We start from the raw sequence: 20,499 nt of genomic DNA, 5'->3' as shown, positions 1-20,499 counted from the left end.
ATTATTTTCACTGTTAGTGTTCTCGTACCTGTTTTTTGGTGTATCTGTACACACATCTGTGTGTGTGTGTGTGTGTGTGTGTGTGTGTGTGTGTGTGTGTGTGTGTGTGTGTGTGTGTGTGTGTGTGTGTGTGTGTGTGTGTGTGTAAAATTGCTGGGTCACAGGGTATGCATATGTTTAGAAGATAATGCCAGACAGTTTTCCAAAGAGGAGGCTATGGCAATTGCATTCCTACCGGGAGTGAATGAGAGTTCCAGTTATTTCACACAGTTGTTAATGTCAGTCTTTAAAAAAAATTTTAGTCATCTTGGTGGAGAGTGGTTTTAGTTTGCATTTCCTTGAGGTTGAGAACTTTTCATGTGTTTATTGGCCATCTTGAAATCCCTTTTTTCTGTATGCGTACATACAGGAAAGTTTAAGCCACTGTTCATTTTTCTGTAGGATTTTCTGTCTTTTTAAAAAAATATATTAATTTTAGGATTTTAAAAAATATATTCTGAATTGCTGCCCTTTATTTGGTATATATGTTGAAAATATTTTTCCACTATATGGCTTCCCTTTTTACTCTTTTAATGGTATCTTGATGGACATTACATCCATGTAGCCATCTTTTTCTTTACACAGTACTTTTTGTGTTCAGTTTAAGAAATCTTTCCTTATTCTGAAGTTATAAGATATGGTCCTATTACATATTCTAGAAGTTTTATTGTTTAACCATTTACATTCAGCTCTAAAATCTACCTGGAATTGATTTAATTTTATGTCATGAGGTAGAAGTCAAATTTCATTTTTTTTCATGTGATTTTCCAATTAACCTAGCACGGCTTATGAAAAAGACTGTCCTTTCCCCAGTGCTATGCAGTGCTACCTTTTTCAGAATTTAAATGCTTGTAGATGAATGTGTCTGTTTCTGGATTCTCTATTCTCTACCATTGTTTTGTTAATATGCCCTTGCAACAATACCACACTATCTTTTTTGTTGTTGTTGTTGTTTTTGTGACCGGTAAGGGGATTGCAACCCTTGGCTTGGTGTCGCACGCACCGTACTCAGCCAGCGAGCGCACCGGCCATCCCTATATAGGATCCGAACCCGCAGCAGGAGCGCCGCTCTCTCCTGAGTGAGCCATAGGGTCGGCCCCACACTATCTTAAACATTATAGTTTTATGGGTTGAAACTTACTTTATGACCTTGCTGTGGCGCGCTTTGGTAAATGTTTCATGTATGTTTGGAAAATAAGTGTGTATGCTTCATGTGTTGGGTGTGTTATCTTGTATATACCAATTGGTTCAGTATTCAGATCTTCACATCCTCCAAAACTATTATTTTTTTCACTGCTTGTTGTGTTAGTTACTGATAAAAATATCCCTTTGTGATTGTGTAGTTAACCATTTCTCCTTTTAGTTCTGTCAGGTTTTGATTTACATATTTTGAGATTATGTTATTAGGTGCCTAAAAGTTAGAATGATTTTTTTCTTCCTGGTGAAATTGATCCGTTTGTCATAATGAAGTTTTGTCTCTTATTAATATGGCTACACCTGCGTTATTTCAGTTGGTTTTCATTTGGTATTTCTTGACCCGTCCTTTTACTTTCAACGTTTCCATGTCTTATATTTATTGAAAGTGTGACTCTTGAAAGCAGCATTTAGTTAGGTTTTGTTTATCTATCCAGTCTGCCAATCTTTGACTTTTAATTGGAGTACTTAGTCCTTTTACATTTCATGTAATTACTGATATATTTGTGTTTAAAGCAACCATCTTAATATTTGCTTTTTTCTCTCTTTTTTCTATTTTTAAGTATGCTTACTAAAGGAGACAAATTTCAAACAACCTAGGACATTTATTTAACAAGAGGGCCTCATCCTCCAAGGTTTTGATATAATCAAGGTTTTGCTATATGTATCTTCCTATTGTGTTTTCAAGAAAGAAAAGTACACACATACACATATACAAACTATATGTATAAATTTTACTTTGAATAGAATCAAATGTAGCAAATTCTGAGTAGATCTCTAGCCAAGGGAAAACCCAACTGAAGTGGAATGATAAGGAAAGCTGCCAGTCACAAAAGATTCAAAGCTTGGTCGAAGTTTCAGGTAGTGAACTTAGTCCCTATAAGACCAGGGAGTTTGTGTGCTCCTGAGTCCCTTACAGTCCCTGTAATCAGTAGCCAGCCCTGATAAATGGCTGATTGTAGGATTTAGGGTTTCTACTCATAAAGTAGAAAAGTTAGTGATACCATCGGTATCAATCTGTTCTCCAGAGGAAAAAAACAATAAGAACTATAGCTATGGCTCTAGATGATTTATCTTAAGGAATTGGCTCACACACAACTGTGGTGGCTGGCAAGTCTGAACTATGCAGGGTAGGCCAGCAGGCTGAAAACTCAAGCAGGAGTTGATACTGCAGTCTTGAGGCAGAATTTCTTCTTTTCCAGGAGACCTCAGTTTTTGCTCTTAGAGCCTTCAGCTGATTATATGAGGCCCACTCACATTACTGTGGATAATTGTAAACTGTAGGCGTTAACACTATCTACAAGATATTTTCAAAGCAACGCCAACATTAGTGTTTGATTAAATAACTGGGTACTATAGCCAAGCCAAGTTGACACATAAAACTAACCATCAGACCATCCGTAGCATCAAATAACTTATAGGGGAAGCAGCAAAGCCACAGAGAGATGTTTTTAATAGTTTTAATAGCAGTGCTGCCTGTGAGGTAACAGAAATGACCACTCTTGGTGAGATAGCAAAACCTAGGAAAGACGCTCTGAGGCAGCCACTTCAGGTCAGGCATTGTAGGTGGTTTGTGTAGTTTTAACAGGAAGAATTCATGTGCACATTAATTCCTTATTCTTCACGAGTTTTCCATTTCGTCCCCTAAATATAAAAGGGAAGAATGAAAGAGAAGCAGTTAGAAGTGTTGCCACTTCGGAGACGTTACCAAGTACAATACTGTAACACAAATGGCCATCACAAAATTAAAAGGAAGTATTAGCCTGTCTCTATTGTGCTTCTCTTACACTGACGATCTCTATTTCTTTTTCTACCTGTTAATCTCTCTTTCTCTCTTTCAATATGTACAACATGATTTGCTTTTTCTCCCTTGACCTTTCTTTTATATTTCATTTATTTCTTTCCTCAGCTGTCCTAAAAGAAATTTTAAAAGTCACTTTTGTTTCAGTTTGTATAAATGAGACCAATGACTATTCATTTTTAACTTCCTGGAAAACAGGCAGTTTATTTCTATTAACTGTATTCTATAACTATGACTGTATGCACTCATACATATAAATTCAGCTCCAAATCCTGCAGAGATTCTGGTGGGCCCCCTGCCTTTGATAGCCACATACTAATGGAATTGAAAACTCACTGTCCTCTGCAGCAACAATGAGAACCGTACACACCCTTGTATCATGAAATATGCAACCAGAGTGGCATTGTGTTTTTAAAAAATTTTTAGAAGAGAGAGGAAACGGCTGCAGCCTGCTGAGCTCAAGCAGCTGCTGCTTGATGTCTTCCACTGTGAGAGCACCTTTCTGACAGGTTCTCAGGCTCAACTCTGAGGTCAGAACAGGATTAGGACAGGAACCCACTTTGCACTGACAGCTGCTCTGTTAGGCAGTGCGCTGACTTCAGCTCCAAGGCTTCTAAAGAATGTTTAATTAATTTGCTCACCACCAAAAGTTATCTCTAAAAAAGCTATAATCATGTACTTGAACTGGTTTTGTTTTTTGCAAAAGAATATGATTTTTCCCAAAGTCAAATGAAATTTTTGTCTTTGACCTATTCTTGGATGCTTTACCTAACACAAATTTATTACATTGTAAATGTTACTATCCATTCTTCTCTTTATTATTAACCAGGAATAGATGGTTTGCTTTGCAGAAATGTGCAATTCTCAAGAAAGGCCCAGTCAGCGAATTTAACAGCTGGTTCCCTGTAGCACAGTAGCTACCCATGGGAAATAAGGAACTCTGGTGAGGGTGCAGGACTCTTCCCTATGATGAGGAGGCAGGAAGGGCTTGATGCAAGGAGGTAGGAAAGGCTTGACTAGTGAGAAAAGGGATACATCTGCTGGTGTGTTTTCTATGATGGTTCTTTTGCCATGTGGAGATGAGGTTCCAGCCCATTTGGGAGACATAGATCTTGACACTGAATGCTCTCACAGGAAGAACTTTTCTACCTCTATGCAGGAACTATTTAATGTCATTGTCTTGCCAAATAGAATGAAGTGACATTTTTACTCCCAGTATAAATATGTTCATTCTTACTCTCCGTTTATTTGGTATGCAGGTCAGTGATGAGGAACTTGATTTTGGATGGCTAGGGTAGGAGGAGAGAGAAACCACTAGAAACTTAGTTTTGTTTCTGATATCCCACATTAAATCCATCATGATAATACATCCCAGTATATATGAATAAAATTGTTTCCATCTATCCATGATCAAGGAAAACAATGAAAATATTCTAACAAATTTTGGAATGAATCTTGCCCTAATGTGTCCTAAGGTACATTGTATATAATGAATTAACTTCTTGTCCTTGGGAGAATTGATATAAATCATTCAAATCATTTTCTGTGGGGCTTGATTCTCTGATTGAACCCCAATTGAGAAAGGCCATTACAGAGTGCATTGAAGACTGAAGGTTGTGTTCCTGTTTATGCGAAAGTACTTAAAAATAAAGATCACCACCACCACCACCAAAAAAAAAAAAAAAAACTAGCTAAACAAATGTAATACTGATAATACAAGAGAAATTTCTTGACCTGAGGGGAGTATTTTATTTTACTAGTTCAATAATTTAGAAAATTCCCTGCAAACAAAATCCAGAGGTTTGGGAGTAAGGAAGGATTTTTGGTTTGTTTGGGGGCTTCTTGTTTTTATTTTTGTATTTTCATATGTTTTTCTGAATATGACCTGAAACATAGTTTAATGATTTTTCTAACTAACAGATAAAGCTACACAGAAATTATGCATGATATACTTGTGCTAGGTAAGGAAATAGTCTTTGTTTATAATAACGAAAACCTTTTTAGTTGTTCTCTTGGAGTGGAGGAAAAGGATACAGAAGATTAAATGCAGAAACACTATTCAAATTTTATGATCACATCCAGTGTTTTATTTTTAGCTGGTGATCCCTTTAAGCATGCTTCCGCTCATCCTGTCGTAGAAACTCAGTGTTTATTGACAAATCATTTTCCATCAACAAACTGACATCTAAAAAAAGTTATTTTTCTGTCATGTGAATAAGGCAATTATTATGAACCCATGTAGGTATATTAAACCAAGAAATATAATGTGCTTATTAATTATACTATATAATATATCATTATAGGGGATATCTGGGAAGGTAGAATGCAAACTCTTGTGGTGTGATTGAACCCTGAAAGCAAAAACAGGGCCTTAAATTTTTGCTTAATGAGAATAATCCTGTCACCACCATTATATTCACTCAGAAGCTGATTAGCTTTAAAAGCAGAACTGTGAAAGAGACTGAGCTGTATGTACCACTTTACACTGAATCATTAATGTAAATTTTTTTCCTCCATTAATAATTGTCAAACACGAGTAAACACATCTCATCCCACTTGATTTCCCACTCTCTACCACTTCATAATGATAGCAGAAGTAAATGTCAGGAATCAACACCAAAGGTGTCACAAGAAAAGAGAGCTACAGGCCGATATACCTTGTGAACATGAATGCAGAAGTCCTTAACAAAATGATAGCAATCCCCAATATATTTTTTTTAATGGGTAATACATCATGACCAAAGTGGGGTATATCCTGGAAATGTAAGTTTGGTTTAACATATGAAAAACATTAATGTAATTCATTATATTATTAGAATAAAGAAGAAAATTCATATGATCAGAAAAGCAGAAAAACCAATTGACAAAATTCAAAACCCATTCATGATAAACATTTAAACAAACTAGGAATAAAATCAATTTCTTCAGACTGATTAAGGTCCTTTATACAAAACTTACAACTAACATCAAACTCAATGGTGAAAAGCTTGATACTTTCTAAGATCAGAAATAAGATCTGAATGTCCATTTTCACTTTTTATTCAATATCATATTGAAGGTCCTAGCTACAAATGTAAGGCAAGAAAAAGAAAAGGTATACAGATTGGAAAGGAAGAAGTGAAACAAACAGTCTTTGTTTGCAGATGACATGATCAGGTATGTAGAAAACCCAAAGGAATATGCAAAAGTTTATTAGAGTTAGAAGTGAATTTAGCAGAGTTTTAGCATGCAAGATCTTATAAAAAATAAATGTATATCTATAGTCTAAGAATAAACAATTGGAAAATGAAATTTTAAAAACTTTATAAATAGCAGAAAATACTTAATAGTATATTTTAAATCCTTAGGAATATATTTAATGAAAGATGCATAAGACATCTACACTGAAAACTACAAAAACTTACAATAGGAAATTAAGAAAAGCTAAAAAAATGGAGAGATACTGTGTTCATGGATTGGAAGGAGTCAATACGGTTAAGATGTTAGTTCTCCTCATATTGATCCATAGATTCAAATGCAATATCAATCAAAATCCTAGTAGATTTTTTTTTTGAAGAAATTGGCAAGTTAATTCTAAAAGTTAAACGAAAAGGCAAAAGACCTAAAATAGCCTGAACAGTATTTTTTCTTACCTGATTTCAAAACTTATTGTAAAGTTATAGTAATCAACAGTTTGTATTGACATAGGGAAAGACATATAAATCAGATCTTACACTTAGGAGTATTTTATGTTTATTCCAAGGTATATCTTATTGTTGTTATTGTTAGTAGTGTCTTTTCTTCTACTGTGTCTGTCTAATTTTTTTTTGCACATATGAAGACTGCTGGATTTTTATGTGTTAATTTTCTATTCAGTCACCTTACTAAATTTATGGCTTATAATACTTATTACTTTGATTATTTGGGATTTTCCAAGGAAACAATCATCCTCTATAAACAATGAAAAACATATCCACCTTTCAATTTTTGTTCTTCTTATTTCTTATGTTTTCTAAATATATTGGCTACGTGGTACTTCTTGTTATTGAAGTACAAAAGTACCAAGATACTGATCTTCTTTTCTGTCTGCTTACTTAAGCCAAGTTTTTAATACTCGAGTAACATTCTGAAATTTTAAATTGAAAGGGTGCCTTTACAAAAAAAGCTTGTTATTTTAGTTTATAAAGTCCTTATTTTGTAGATCTATAAGTAATGACTTGATGTGTTTTTTTCTTACTGTAAAAGGTAACTATAGGAAATTCAGAAATTACACAAGAGTAAAAAAAAAGAAAATTTCTCCTACCACTCAGAGATGACCATTGGAAATATAATGAATGGTGTGTTGCATTCTAGAGATTTGTTTCTCAGGTAGGAAATCTTGAACAGAGATGTGTTTTAATATATAGTGTGTGATGTTTTTAATAGCTAGCTCTAATTTTGGCAAATTGGTTCTCTTTCTGTAAGATTTGGGACCTCAGAGTGAACATTAAAGTGATTTCAGTTAAATAAATCAGACCCTTAGCCAGGAGGATTGTTTGCACTTTCTTTAGTACAAACAATTAGTACATACAAGGATAGAGCATATGTTTCAAGATCTATTTCTTCTTTACTTCAAGCATACACATATTAAAATAGTGATTCAAGGATGGTGCAGTGTAGTATATCAAAATCTCACTACCATTAATGGGATTTTCTGAGTGTTATTGGGGTTTTTTACCTCCTACCTAGTATTGCTATATTGCTTGAATGTTCAGCTGCGGTGAGATATATAGCAAACCAATTAATTCATACTTGAAAGCATTCTTCAGTTGGAGATCTATATATCAGAGATGTGTAGGTTTGTATTTTAAAACAATTTGCCCTTTAGAGCTTACTGTTTAGAAGAGTCACTTTCACTAAATTAAAAAATACATATAACTATGTTTTTCATTACCTCAACTTTTATTATAGTGAAATTTATTTTTGATATTTTAATTTCAGAAAATTTATTTAGGGAGCAGTGTATTATAATGAAATATGTGTGTTTTGGAGTCAGACAAACCAGGGTTCAAACCTGGCTTTTCCAATTCCCAGATTGTTTTGGTAAAATGATTTAACTTCTTTGAGATTGTTTAGTTCCTCTGTAAAATGGGCTTGATAGATCTTGCTCTTCAAAGGCACTACGAACATTTCTTGAGTTTCTACAGTATGCCAGGCAATTTGCTACATGTTTTAAGTAGATTTAACTGAGAAGTAAGGGAATATAATAATATGGTTAGATCCCAGTAGGTAAGCATTTATGTAGATTATTCAAGTAGAAGATATAGTTGATGATTTTCAGATGGATGCTTTTCAAGGGGTGGAATGAGCCTGGAAGAGAGGTAACATTACTGCCATAGCAAAGGTGTGACATTTTGATGATTTAACTTTGGGCAGTGGCATTGGGGATATAAAGGAAGGAAGGGGTTCATGAAATATTTAGAAAATAGTAATCAATGGAGTTGTTTTAAATGGATAACTAGGGTCAAGGAGAATTTTTAGATTTCCATCTTAAGAACTTTGGAGAAGCAAAATTTGGTCTTGAGATTGAGTTAGACTTTTTTGGATTGGTCCGTGACACAAATTAGAATTAGTAGTTTTAAGATTTCTTATCAGTCTCTTTCACTTTCATTGTAAAATGGAGCTTTACAGTATGTACCTTGTAGGGTTGTTGTGAGGACTAAATGAGTTAATATTTAGAATATTGACTTATGGTATTATTTGTCATGTAGTAAATAAATGCCAAGTAAATGTTAGCTATTTTTCTTCAAATTTGCACAGGATTATAAGTAGGGATTTGCTAACCCTTTTACTCTCACACCTTTTTAGACCATACATATCTTCCTACATAGTTTTGAAAATTTTGAAGTTATTCATTATTTTAACAATTAATGAGGTTTTATATCTATCCAGATAATCTGAAAGTAAAGGAGAAAAGCTTTGGGGATATAAATGTGCACTGAGTTGAATCCTTGACATGAAAGAAATTTTTACGATCTAGAGATAACTGAGGTAGCCACAGCCCACAGTTTATTACTTTTAGGAGCATGCCACAAAGAAAGTATAAACTGCAATAAGAATAAAGCATTCCGTAAAATGTTAGAGGATGGCCAACATTGTTAAATCTTTCTTAAAATCTCTTTTGAATTGTAAAAGCTACAGGAAATAGTCTAACAGCTACCTGAGTATCCACCACCTAGAATTAACAAATGCTGACTTTTTAAAAAATTTCAGACTTTTTTTTTTAAATCAAAGAAATGGAAATCAATAGGTTTAAAAAAGAGTTGAAGCCCCCTTTGATAGAGTTGGGTAAAGCTAACTAAAATCAATCTCAGAATTCAAATGGCTTAACACTATTTCTCTCTCATATAACACTGCCATGCAACTATTCTTGGTTGGTGGCTGACATTCCATGTGGCTATACAAAGACCCAGACTCCTTTCATTTTATGGCTCCACCATCTTCACGTGGTTTCCAGGGCCAGAGTGCTCACATATATGAAGCTACTGGAAATGGGAAGGGAGACTGTAGAAGACATTCCCACTGCTCAAGTTCTTTGGAGTCTTCATGTGACATGCCTAATTTCTGCTCATATTCCATCGGTGGGAAAAAGTCACATGACCCCACCTACAGGTAAGCATTCTGGGAAGTATAATCCTTGGCCACCTCCCAACAGTTGTGAAGAGGGCACACAAATCTTTGGGGAACCACCAGTTTTCTCTGGTATATCTACTTTGCTTAACTCCCCAGTACCATTTACTTTTCTCTCAGAGGCAACTACCATTTTGAATGTAGAGTATATACTACAGTTCAAGTTTTTATGTTTTTACTATATGTGTATATAGCTATAAAGAATATATATTTCTTTGTGTGTGTGTATTTTATTTAGAACATTTATTTTTAAATGTTTTACTTTATATCATTTTGTAACATTTTTAATCAGCGTTGTTTTTGAAATCTGTCCAAGTATCTACATGGAGATCTAGTTAACTCACTTTAACTGTTGTATAGGATTCTACTTTATAAGTACACCAATTTTGTTTTTACTTTTCCCTATTGATGAACCTTTTGGTAGTTTCTAGTTTTTAATTATGAACATTATGAACACTAGCATTCTATACATGGCTTCAGGGACAAATGCATTTGTTTTCTTATATAATCTGGGAGCTTGCTCTCTGAATTAATTATTCCATTTTATGCTCAAGGTTTATAACAGTTCCCATTTTCTCACATATTTTCTCACAAATCAAACTTGGGGATTTTTTTTAGACTATATTTTATTTTGATGGTCTAATAAATAAGATATTTTAATTTGCTTTTTCTTAATCACTGTAAAGTGATATTGAATATCTTTTCATATGTCTATTGGCCACTTAGTGTTCCTCTCACATGAATTGATTGTTCATATTTTTTGTCCATTTTTCTATTTGATTGTTTATCTTTTTCTTATTAATTTATAATTATATATTCTGGTTATTAATTCTTTGATATATGTGTCCCATATTACCTCTTTTCAAACTATCTCATGTTTTACATTTTTCATGGTGACATTGTCATGCAAGGATTTAAAATATGATGCAGTCAAGTGTGCCCATCTTTTCCTTTATGAATTGCTATGGTAGTCTAAAACATGGCCCCCAAATTCTTTGACATTCTCCCCATTAAGAGGTTTGTATCTCTTCTTGAATCTGGACTGTTTGAGTCCTTGAACAGTAGAATATAGCAGAGGTGGTATTGTGCCAGTTTGGGGGGCCCAGGCTTTAAGAAACTTGCAGCTTCCACTTCCTGTCTCTTGAAATGTTTTTGGAATATAATCACCATCCTTGTGAGGAATCCCAAGCTGCCTTGTACTGCAAAAAGGTCCATGAGGACAGCAACTAACAGCCAGTACAAACTTGCCATCTGTGTGGGTGAGCCATCTAGGAAATGGATCCTCCAGCCCCAGTCAAGCCACTCCAGCCGACATGGTGTGGAGCAAAGACAAGCTGTCCCTTCTTAGCCTTGCCCAAATTTCAGATTTTTGAGCAAAATAAATGATTGTTGTTGTTTAAAGCACTGAATTTTAGGATGATTTGTTATGCAGCTGGAAAAGTTGTACTCTGCGGTAAAAAAGATATTTCCCCTACTTTTGTACAGTATATTCAAAGCTTGATTTTTCTTACCACGTTTCTGTAATATATCTGCCACATTTTGTTTTTATTGTGCTAAAATACATATAACATAAAATTTACCATTTTCACCATTTTAGAGTATATAATTCAGTGGCATTTAGTACATTCACAGTGTTTTGCAACCATCACCGCTGTTTAGTTTCAGAACATTTTCATCATCTGAAAAGGAAACCTGGTACCCATTATACAGCTTATTTTTACATATAGGTTGATATGGGGATCTAATCTCTTTTTTCCAGATGTAAAGCCAGTTTTCCCAGTATGATTTATTGAATAGCCTATCTTTTTTCCCACAAATTTAAAATGTTATCTCTATCATGTACCAAGTTCCCTATATATTCTTAGGTTTGTTGCAGGGCTGTTTTTTCTTAGTTCTCTTGCCCAGGGATTTTAGAAGGCAAATTTATATCTACAAATATATTGCCTTGTGGTTAGGCTTCTTGCCAGCATCCATTTAGTGTGTAGTTATATATGTATATTTTTTTCTAATAAACTAAACAGATCTCTGAATGGTCTTGCATGTGACTAGGTTGTTAGGACTTTACAAAATTACATAACTGCTTTATTGAAACTTACTGTATTTTATATGATTTGTTGTAAATTCATATGTTCCTATGCAGGTCATTCTAACTTGATACTACTTTTAACTGCCTCTTGATAGTAACAGTCATATGTTGAGTTTGAAATTTTCTGTTTGGCAAGACTGTAGCTTTAAGTAGGATTATTCTTAAGTGTTCAATACATATCTTACTGCTGTTCCACACTGAGCTAAGCCAGTGTGGTCACGCCCTACTCTTAGGCTCTTTTTGGTGGATAAATAGTAGCCTGCAAAGAAATTTGAAGTAGGTAAGGACTAGCTACTTCTGACAACCTCATTGTTAGGTTCTAATGAAAGCAAATCTCTGACCAAATTCTGTGGCACATATAGACACACACATATAGAAATTTATTAATTAAATATTAACAGGCAGGCATAGACAGTTCTTGGAACCTGAGGAAATCCCATTGCTTATTCCATAGAGAGGCTCTGACCAACACCTTACAGAAAAAGGGGTCACTTAAGGGAGAATTCTCCTTCCTTTATAGCCAGCAACAGGCAAACAGAATCCTCCACATTTCACAAATGGTACTGGAATATTCAATTTAAAGGAAACCATAATCCATAAGGGAAAACCATCTATGCTCTAGCTGATTCTTAGGCTCTATTTATGAAAGAATGGGCCAAGTCTTTAAAATACTGTTTTAGCCAGCCCTTATTTCTTAAATGCTTTTTATTTCACAAATGGGACCCCATACTTAATATTTATCATGCTATTTTCACCAGTGAAAATTTTTCTGACTTTCAGTATGCTGATAGCAAAGGGTCAGTTGTTCATTGAAATACAGCTAGTAGAGGTACTTATAGTGGCCACCTCTGGAATATGAATTTTTATTATGACTAGAGTTGACTATCCCCTGAATTGCATATTTGTCATTTAGGCCATATCACACTATTCCACTGTTTATTACATTTTTTAGTATTTCAGAGCAAATTGAAGACATCATGATTAAGTATAGTCAATATTCTTTGATTAAAGTAAAAACAATTCCTAAAGGAAAAATATAAATATCAGTTCTGCTTATAAATTTTATTTAGACTCTTAATCCATATAGAATATATGCAGAGAGGGACGTTTTATTGAAACAGAAACACTCTTTCTTGCAAATGTTAGTTCTCATCAAATTATCATCTTTCAAATTCAGGTGTATCCTGATGTGATTCTCAGATTATTTTGAAGCATTATAAGAATTCTAATGTTAGAAAATCAATTGCCGTTTGTGACTCAAATTTTGGACATAAATCTTCAGGATTCTGTATTATGTAATTTATTAAAATTAAAGTACAAATTAGGATTGTTTATATAATGGTGAGGTATTGCTTCTGTGCAAGGAAAGCTGAGGAACCTAAAATTAAAAGTATCAAAAACAGTGTAATAGCCTGTGATGAAAGCAATTTGGTAATATAATGTGTTATTAATAGAAATTAATCATATTTATTGTTTCCTTCATCTCTTGTAGCTATTGTCACTTAGCAGACTCTATAGCAGTATGACAGGCAAGCAGCTGCCTTCACAGCCATTGCCACTACTAAAGATTTTTCTAGGCTTTTAGCACTCTTTCATCTGTAAGGACAGGCAAGGCAGCTGTCTTTATGTATTTGTGTAGGGTTGGCATGGTTTGCTAAGGCAGCTGCTACATTGACTTCACAGCTGGAGGAATAGTGCTTGGTATTAACAACAAAATTTAACAGAAGTATGAAAAGGACGGGGGTCTTTTAATCTTAGAGATGGCCACTTGGAGTGAAATAAGGTTATTGATTTCTCCTGAAAATGTAGTTAATTAATGGGAGGATATTGAAATAGTTTTGATTGTATTTGCTGCTGGCCTTTTTTTTTTTTTTTAAAGATGAGTGGTAAGGGGATCTTAACCCTTGACTTGGTGTTGTCAGCACCACGCTCTCCCAAGTGAGCTAACTGGCCATCCCTATATGGGATCTGAACCCACGGCCTTGATGTTATCAGCACCGCACTCTCCCAAGTGAGCCACGGTTCAGCCCCACTGCTAGCCTTTTTTGTTTTTCCCTTTTAAAAGATTTTAAAATCTTTTAGAATCTGTCCTTCCTGCATGATTTAGGACAGGGACATACAACTGTGAGTTGTTTGTTTCTTACTTTTATTCAAAAGTGGGCCCTATATTCAAAATTTATCTGTAGACAGCTTATGAATTTTTTTTTCTTATACAATACTAGCTGTAGTTGTAATAGCCTGTTAGATAACTTAAACATATTTAACCTTTTTTAGTATTTAAAAATCAATCTCAAGACCAGTTTAATTAACTTTAAATGATAAAAGTGCACAAATACTGGTCTAGCATTGCCCAGAGATCAGTTTTGATCAAGTAAATGAAAACATTGATATTCTTGAGAACTGTTGGGTAAATTCACTTCGACTCCATAACAACTCTGACTCCAGACTTCTAGAACTAGTATTCTCAGCTTTATTTATAGAAATTTCATGAAAGAAACTTGTGTTATAGAAGCAGATGGATACAAACATTGCCTGCAGTTGGGTCATTTAGCCAGGTGTTTGGGGATAATTCTGAGATTTTGAGACTTGTCTTCAAAATCCCAGAGGTGTCATGCCTTCACTTTGAGCAGAGTCAATTCTTGAAACTGAACCATCTTGAGGTAGCCATAAAGCATTCATGAATTGCTCATGAAATTGTGCCTTTATTTTCACAATTTGTGCTTCTTCTACAGGTATCATTCCCTTAAATGCTGCCTGGATTGGCAGTGGAGAGTTACTGCAATCTCTGTTGCCATCTATTAATCCCCTTTTTCTTGTACTAAAATACTGTTCCTGAACCTTCTTGAGCAAATCAGAAATGTTCTCATTTTTACCCTGATGTTTAAAGTTCATTGTGCTTAGATGCGTTATTCCTCAGTAAGAAAGTCTGCATGCCACTAGGGGTTTTAAATTGAGTCTCAGATCCCTAGGTGCTTTATCTGACTTAGCTTTTTAAACAACTTTAACAAATTTTCTTGCCATCTGACCACGATAAAATAAGTTAAATATACTTAGTGTGCTTTACCTTCTTTCACAGCAACTGGTCACGGTAGTTAGCATGAGCATAAACATGAAAAACATTTTTCATCTTAATCCCTTTCTCCCTAATTTACAATATTCAAGTCACAGATTTTTATAATGGATAATGCAATGGAAGATATACATATCTACCATCTCTTTAGATCTGAATAATTTGTTGAAACATTTTCTCTTTCGTTGCAACTGACTTATCTTTGCCAGTGAGCTTAACTTTTCAGCATTTAAAACCAAACTTCTCAAATTCATTTCCAGCTCATTAGTTCATGCTAGTTAATTTAACTAAAAAATAATAATAATAATGACTGAGTCTAAAATTTTGGGAGAACCATATTTCATTATAAGCAGAATGTTGATTTAGTAGAACTAAGGGAAGGAGATTTGACTAGGTGACTTCTCAGAGACCCCAAGAATTCAATTTTTATACTATATTTACTGTTTTGTTCTGCAGATGTCTGTCTTATCAATAATTACTTAAGTGGGGGAAGTGAGCTAAAGATGTCTCTGGCTTTAAGATTATCCAGACACAAAATGTTACATACAGAGAATAATAGAGGATACAGAGAAGAATAATAGATCTAAATCTTTATGCTATTTGCACCATTTTTCTTCAATTGGTGATCTGGAAGAATAGAGGGAAACTGAGCAATGAATGGATGAAGATGTTATACCACCACATTTGAATCAAGGAAGGGCTGGAGGACTTGGATTTGCATATATTTTTCAAAATGATTAAATTTATAAAGTAACTACCAAAGATTCTATGTCTCACGTTTTCTTTCTTTCTTGATGGTTCTTGCAAAACACCTCAAATTTTACTCATGGTACAAAAGTATTTAGTAGGCAACACATCCATGAGAAAAACATGTAGCTTATTGCTCATCTTTAAAACCTGAATACCCAAGTGAAAAGTCAGTACAGATTCTTATTTTTACTTTAAAAAAAAAAAAAATCAAAGGCGTACATTGGGAATTGAACTACTATGTTTTCTTCTTTCTAGAGATGTGACATACATGTTTTCTGGTAATCTACCAAATGTACTAAACCAAATCAGATGAGAGTAAAGTTGTTTGCTACCTCCTACTTATGCTGAGCTAGGCCAGAGGCACACCATCTTGGCAGAAGAGATTTTGACAAGAAGAGGAAATTGCAGAGTCTCTACCTACCCCATCAGAAAATCTAACAAACTGGTTTATACAGAAAGGATTTTAAGCAAACATGCACAAACGCACCTAACGTGCTATAAGAACAGGATACCTTTTAGTCTATTTCTAGCACACAGCATACATTTACTGGTGCCCGGAAAAATGGGAACACCAACATAGAAAGCATTTTTGCCTTCACAGCACTAACAAAAAAGCACACAGCATATAATACTTTGATCTTTAAGTGGGTAATCATGGAAGTTCCAAGATCATATCTACTAGGTTAGCCTGAGTATTCATCTATAAAAAAATATTTTTTTCAAAAATAATGCTTAAAAGAGACTTATAGAAACAGTGGGACTAAATCAGGACCAGCAGAAGACATAATGATACAAGGACTGCAAATGTAAGACTAGGAGTTGATTTGCAATGTAGCTTTTTTAGGTAAAGGACATCTATCTCAGTTGATTCCTACAGCTCAGACAATCTGTGATCATAGGAGATTCAGAAATCTCAAGATGGGCAGCTAGCCTTAGTAACACTCTACATAAATATTTCCAAACAGTCGAAAATCCTACTGAGGCTGAACGACTCAAACTCTGACTCATGTAAAAAAAAAAAAAACAACTGTGAATAGATTAAAAAGATTCATGCCAAGCCTGCTGGGGCAAAGAGGGTTGTGATGGTGGGTTATGCCACACTGTTGACACACCAACACTGATGCTGGGGTAAGGGGACCAGGTGGAATGCATGACATGGACTTGCTCCAGAGGAGTCTAACTCAGAAGCACCTGAGAGAGGTGTCTACTTGGGGAGGGGAGGAGTACTAGGATTACTGAGCACTTGGGAATGACTACTAGGGTTTCTAAATATAAGAAGGTGTTTCAGAAGAAACAGTCCAAGAGGGTCAGGCCATTTTGTTTTGACCCATCAATACTTAACATGAATGAGGAGTTGGAGATCAGAGTCAGTCTTTTCAATATGTATTCTGTCTTCTTTAGCTGAGGGCTCTCCCAGCCTACTGGGCCAGTGACATCCAGAGTGAGCCCATTCCTTGCCTGCAGGTAGGATCTAGTGCCACAGACTGTTCTGGGAAGCTGGCATAGAAAATGATTTGCACAGTGAAGTCACCACTAAACTACTGCTTAAGTCCAATCCCCGGACTTTTTCTTTTTCTGCTCTGTAGTCCAGAAACATGTCTTTAAAAGCCAGAAAATCTGTAAATATGAGCAACATGTCATATATATCAGTAGCCACTTCATCTTTATGGTGCTGTAATGTTGTTGTGAAAGCTGCCATGTTAAATCCAGGAATCCTCTCCCCCAGCTGTTCTTCAATATACTTTTCTACGAAAGAAATATATTCATTAAAAATAGGTGTGTAGGTGAGTTTATTCTTTTCTGTGTCTTCAAACTCTTGGTAGTACATGTCCATGAAATTTCTCTGTAATACTGGAACTTGTCATCCATGATGATGTCCTCCAAATATCCAACCACAGCATCAAATTCTGCTTCAGAGGCAGAGGAGGTGGCTGGCAAATTAGTGTTGGCTTTTCACTGGGAGCTCAGTTGTGGATACTGGCAAGAGGACTAGGGGGTCTCAGTTCCTTTCCATGTAGGTCTTCCCAGGGATGGTTGGGTTTCTCACACCATGGCGGCTGGATCCAAGAGCAAATATCTCACCTTTTCTTAAAGACAAATTTTTTCTAGGATTGGGACTAGAGTCCCACTAATCTGACTTAAAATTTCAATTTTATTTTTAAGCATAGGCTAATATCTGATTCATCTGTTGGTGGGAAAAGGGGATTATATGTATTAAAAAGTGATGGCTTCCTTTCAGATATTTCAATACCTAAGTCCAAAAAATAATGAAATAAAAATGAGTGTTGAGCTTCATTGCTTTTTCATGTGTGAGAAAACTCTTTAAACAATTCTTTCTACCCCAAGGGTACTATAGATTTGCTTGTACTGTCAATACCTTTCTCTATTTCTTTTGTCCGATATAATACACCTCCTTGTCCCTTCTTTTGACAGCTGTGGTAGAATTTCACCGCCATTTAAAATGTAGATGATGTATTGTTTGGAAAAGTTGGCTTTGAAAAAAAGTAGTTTAAATCTAAGTGAATTATCACCTACGTTGTGTGTATACCTAGACCAGCAACCGGATACTGTGGGAAAGTTACAAGCCACCTTTGGAGATGATGAAAAAAAACTCTGCTGTAGAATTTCTTTTGCTGTGCAATAAAGGCAGAACTCTTAATCACTTGTCTCTTGTTCTTTCCATATTTGAAGCCTTTACACCTTTCTGTAAGGCTGATGTCAAAAGCAAAATTTATAAGAGAAACTTTAAAAAATCATTTCTTCTCATTAGCTATCACCATACTCTTATTTTCTAGAGGGGTATAGGAGTTCATTTTACTAGCAAATGCATTATGAAAAATGTTCAATTAATTTTAAACCAAAGGACCAGATTATATATACAATAATACTTCATTTATTTAGAATAAGACTCCTGTAATGACAGTTCTCCAAAACAGACCAGAGAACCTGAGAGTAATGTGGAGTTCTAAAAACAATGATCTTAAAACCTCTAGTATCGTCTTACCAGAGGTTTTTGCTCAATATGCAAATCATTAATCTCACCCCAAATGTAAAGAATCAGAATATCTAGGGATGAGGCCCAGAAATCAGCCTTCAGCACATCCCCCAACTACTTCAAATGCTTACTAAAAGAGGAAGCATTGCTTCTGGCCCTCATGAAGAGCTTCATCAACCCTTATTGATACAGATTTCTTAATAAGATTATTTGACTTCCCAGCTAAGAGACTAGAAGTCGTGTATTTCTACAAAACATACAGGAAATTGAGGCAAGTACCAGGATAGCAGGAGGAGCAATGATGACATTGTGGAAAGAGATGAGAAATCTAACAGGTGCTTTTACTTTCCTTAAAAGAAATTTCCATATTGTACTATTTAATAACAGATTTTCTTAATGATGATTGAGACTAGGCTGATTTGTTTGGGTTTGCTTTTTTTTTTTTTTTTTTTCTTCTATTAAAGCATGGCTTCTGCAGTAAATTGTAAAATGCTGTTATGTTCATAATAAGCTAAAAAAGGAAAGGAAGTATGTGTATTTCCATCAACTCTAACTAGGTATACTTTCTGCTTTAAAACCACCGTGCAGGGCCAGCCCGTGCCTCACCTGGGAGACTGTGGTGCTAATAACACTAAGGCCACAGGTTCAGATCCCTATATAGGGATGGCCGGTTAGCTCACTTGGGAGAGCGTGGTGCTGGCAACACCAAGTCAAGGGTTAAGATCCTCTTACCGGTTATCTTTAAAAAAAAAAACATGCAAGCAAAGGATTAAAAAAATAATAATGGGCTGATTGATGATTTAGAAAATGTTTGTGTAATTGCATCATTATGAGCCTCAAGGGATCAATATGCCCCTCAGCAAGCAATGACTTTGTCAAAGGAATGTTGGTTGTCCTGCTTTTAAAGGTGTTAGAATGTTATGCTACCACTAGAGATATTTTCTTCAATATGAGCAAAATCATTTTGAAGGGAAGGATGAAAATCATTAGTGAAAGCTGGGTGAGGTAACTGAACCCAGTCTTACAGAATTTGGAGAGAACCTCTGCCCGATCTTTAAATAAGTATCTCTATCAAACTCTTGGTTTGGGTTGAGTCTAACTTCTCTAAACAAATGCACTTTGCCTAGTGTCTTTGAAGGGAAGGAAACTACTGGTAACAGTAAGGTATTTTTTTTAATCTGGTGGCATTCACTACTAAAATTTCAATCATAAATTATCCCTTAATTTTAGCATTTAATTAATCTACTTCTCTTGACTCAGTAACATAGTAAAAAGAGCATAGACTAGAATCAGAGAGAATAGCGGTTGAATCCAAACTGTACTAATTACTAGCAGTGTAACTTTGGGAAATCTTTTTCACTTGGAAATGGTGATAGTAATGTCTACCTCTAAAGTTGTTTGTGTGAGAATAAATGGAATAACATGTAAAGTGCAAAACACAATGTGTGGCAAATAAGAGTTACTAGTCGGAGCATGCGCCCCACCTGTAATACGGCCTTCAGATTTCACTTAATAGGTCATATTGTAGGGGAGTGATTGCACTCCCCTACAATGTGTTTATTCAGTAATTATATCAGAAGGAATCTGTACATCCTTTAAAAGCTGTGTGAGGGTACTTCAAAAAGTTCATGGAAAGATTCATATTTTCATTTTATTTTTCTTTGAACTTTTTGAAGTACCCTTGTACTAGTTGTTGACAGGTCTTCACATATTGAGTTTGCTCTTCTGCCTTTAATTTTATTTATGAACATCATGAACACACACACATAAGAACCAGATGAATTAATTAGCTTCCAGAAAAATACTTCTTTAAAAATATAACAAGAAGTCTGCTTGTGTACAGTGAGGAGAAATCCAGATCACAAATCAGGGCACTTTTTATCACTTTTCCAGTGATCCTTCTTAAATACCATGTA

General features: G+C 35.0%; 1 protein-coding gene and 1 pseudogene across 2 annotated transcripts in view; one reads left to right on the top strand and one right to left on the bottom strand.

Moving 5' to 3' along the window:
* The window catches only part of TPD52 (tumor protein D52), a 230,156-nt gene that overhangs the window by 187,360 nt on the left and 22,297 nt on the right, over positions 1-20,499 (top strand). The window lies entirely within an intron of this gene.
* LOC134364130 (ADP-ribosylation factor-like protein 2-binding protein) lies at positions 17,060-18,044 on the bottom strand (annotated as a pseudogene).

The sequence above is a fragment of the Cynocephalus volans genome, chromosome 15, assembly GCF_027409185.1.
Source record: "Cynocephalus volans isolate mCynVol1 chromosome 15, mCynVol1.pri, whole genome shotgun sequence".
Taxonomy (NCBI): domain Eukaryota; kingdom Metazoa; phylum Chordata; class Mammalia; order Dermoptera; family Cynocephalidae; genus Cynocephalus; species Cynocephalus volans.
Note: the sequence above shows the minus strand (reverse complement) of the source record. Positions and strands in the feature narration are given on the sequence as shown.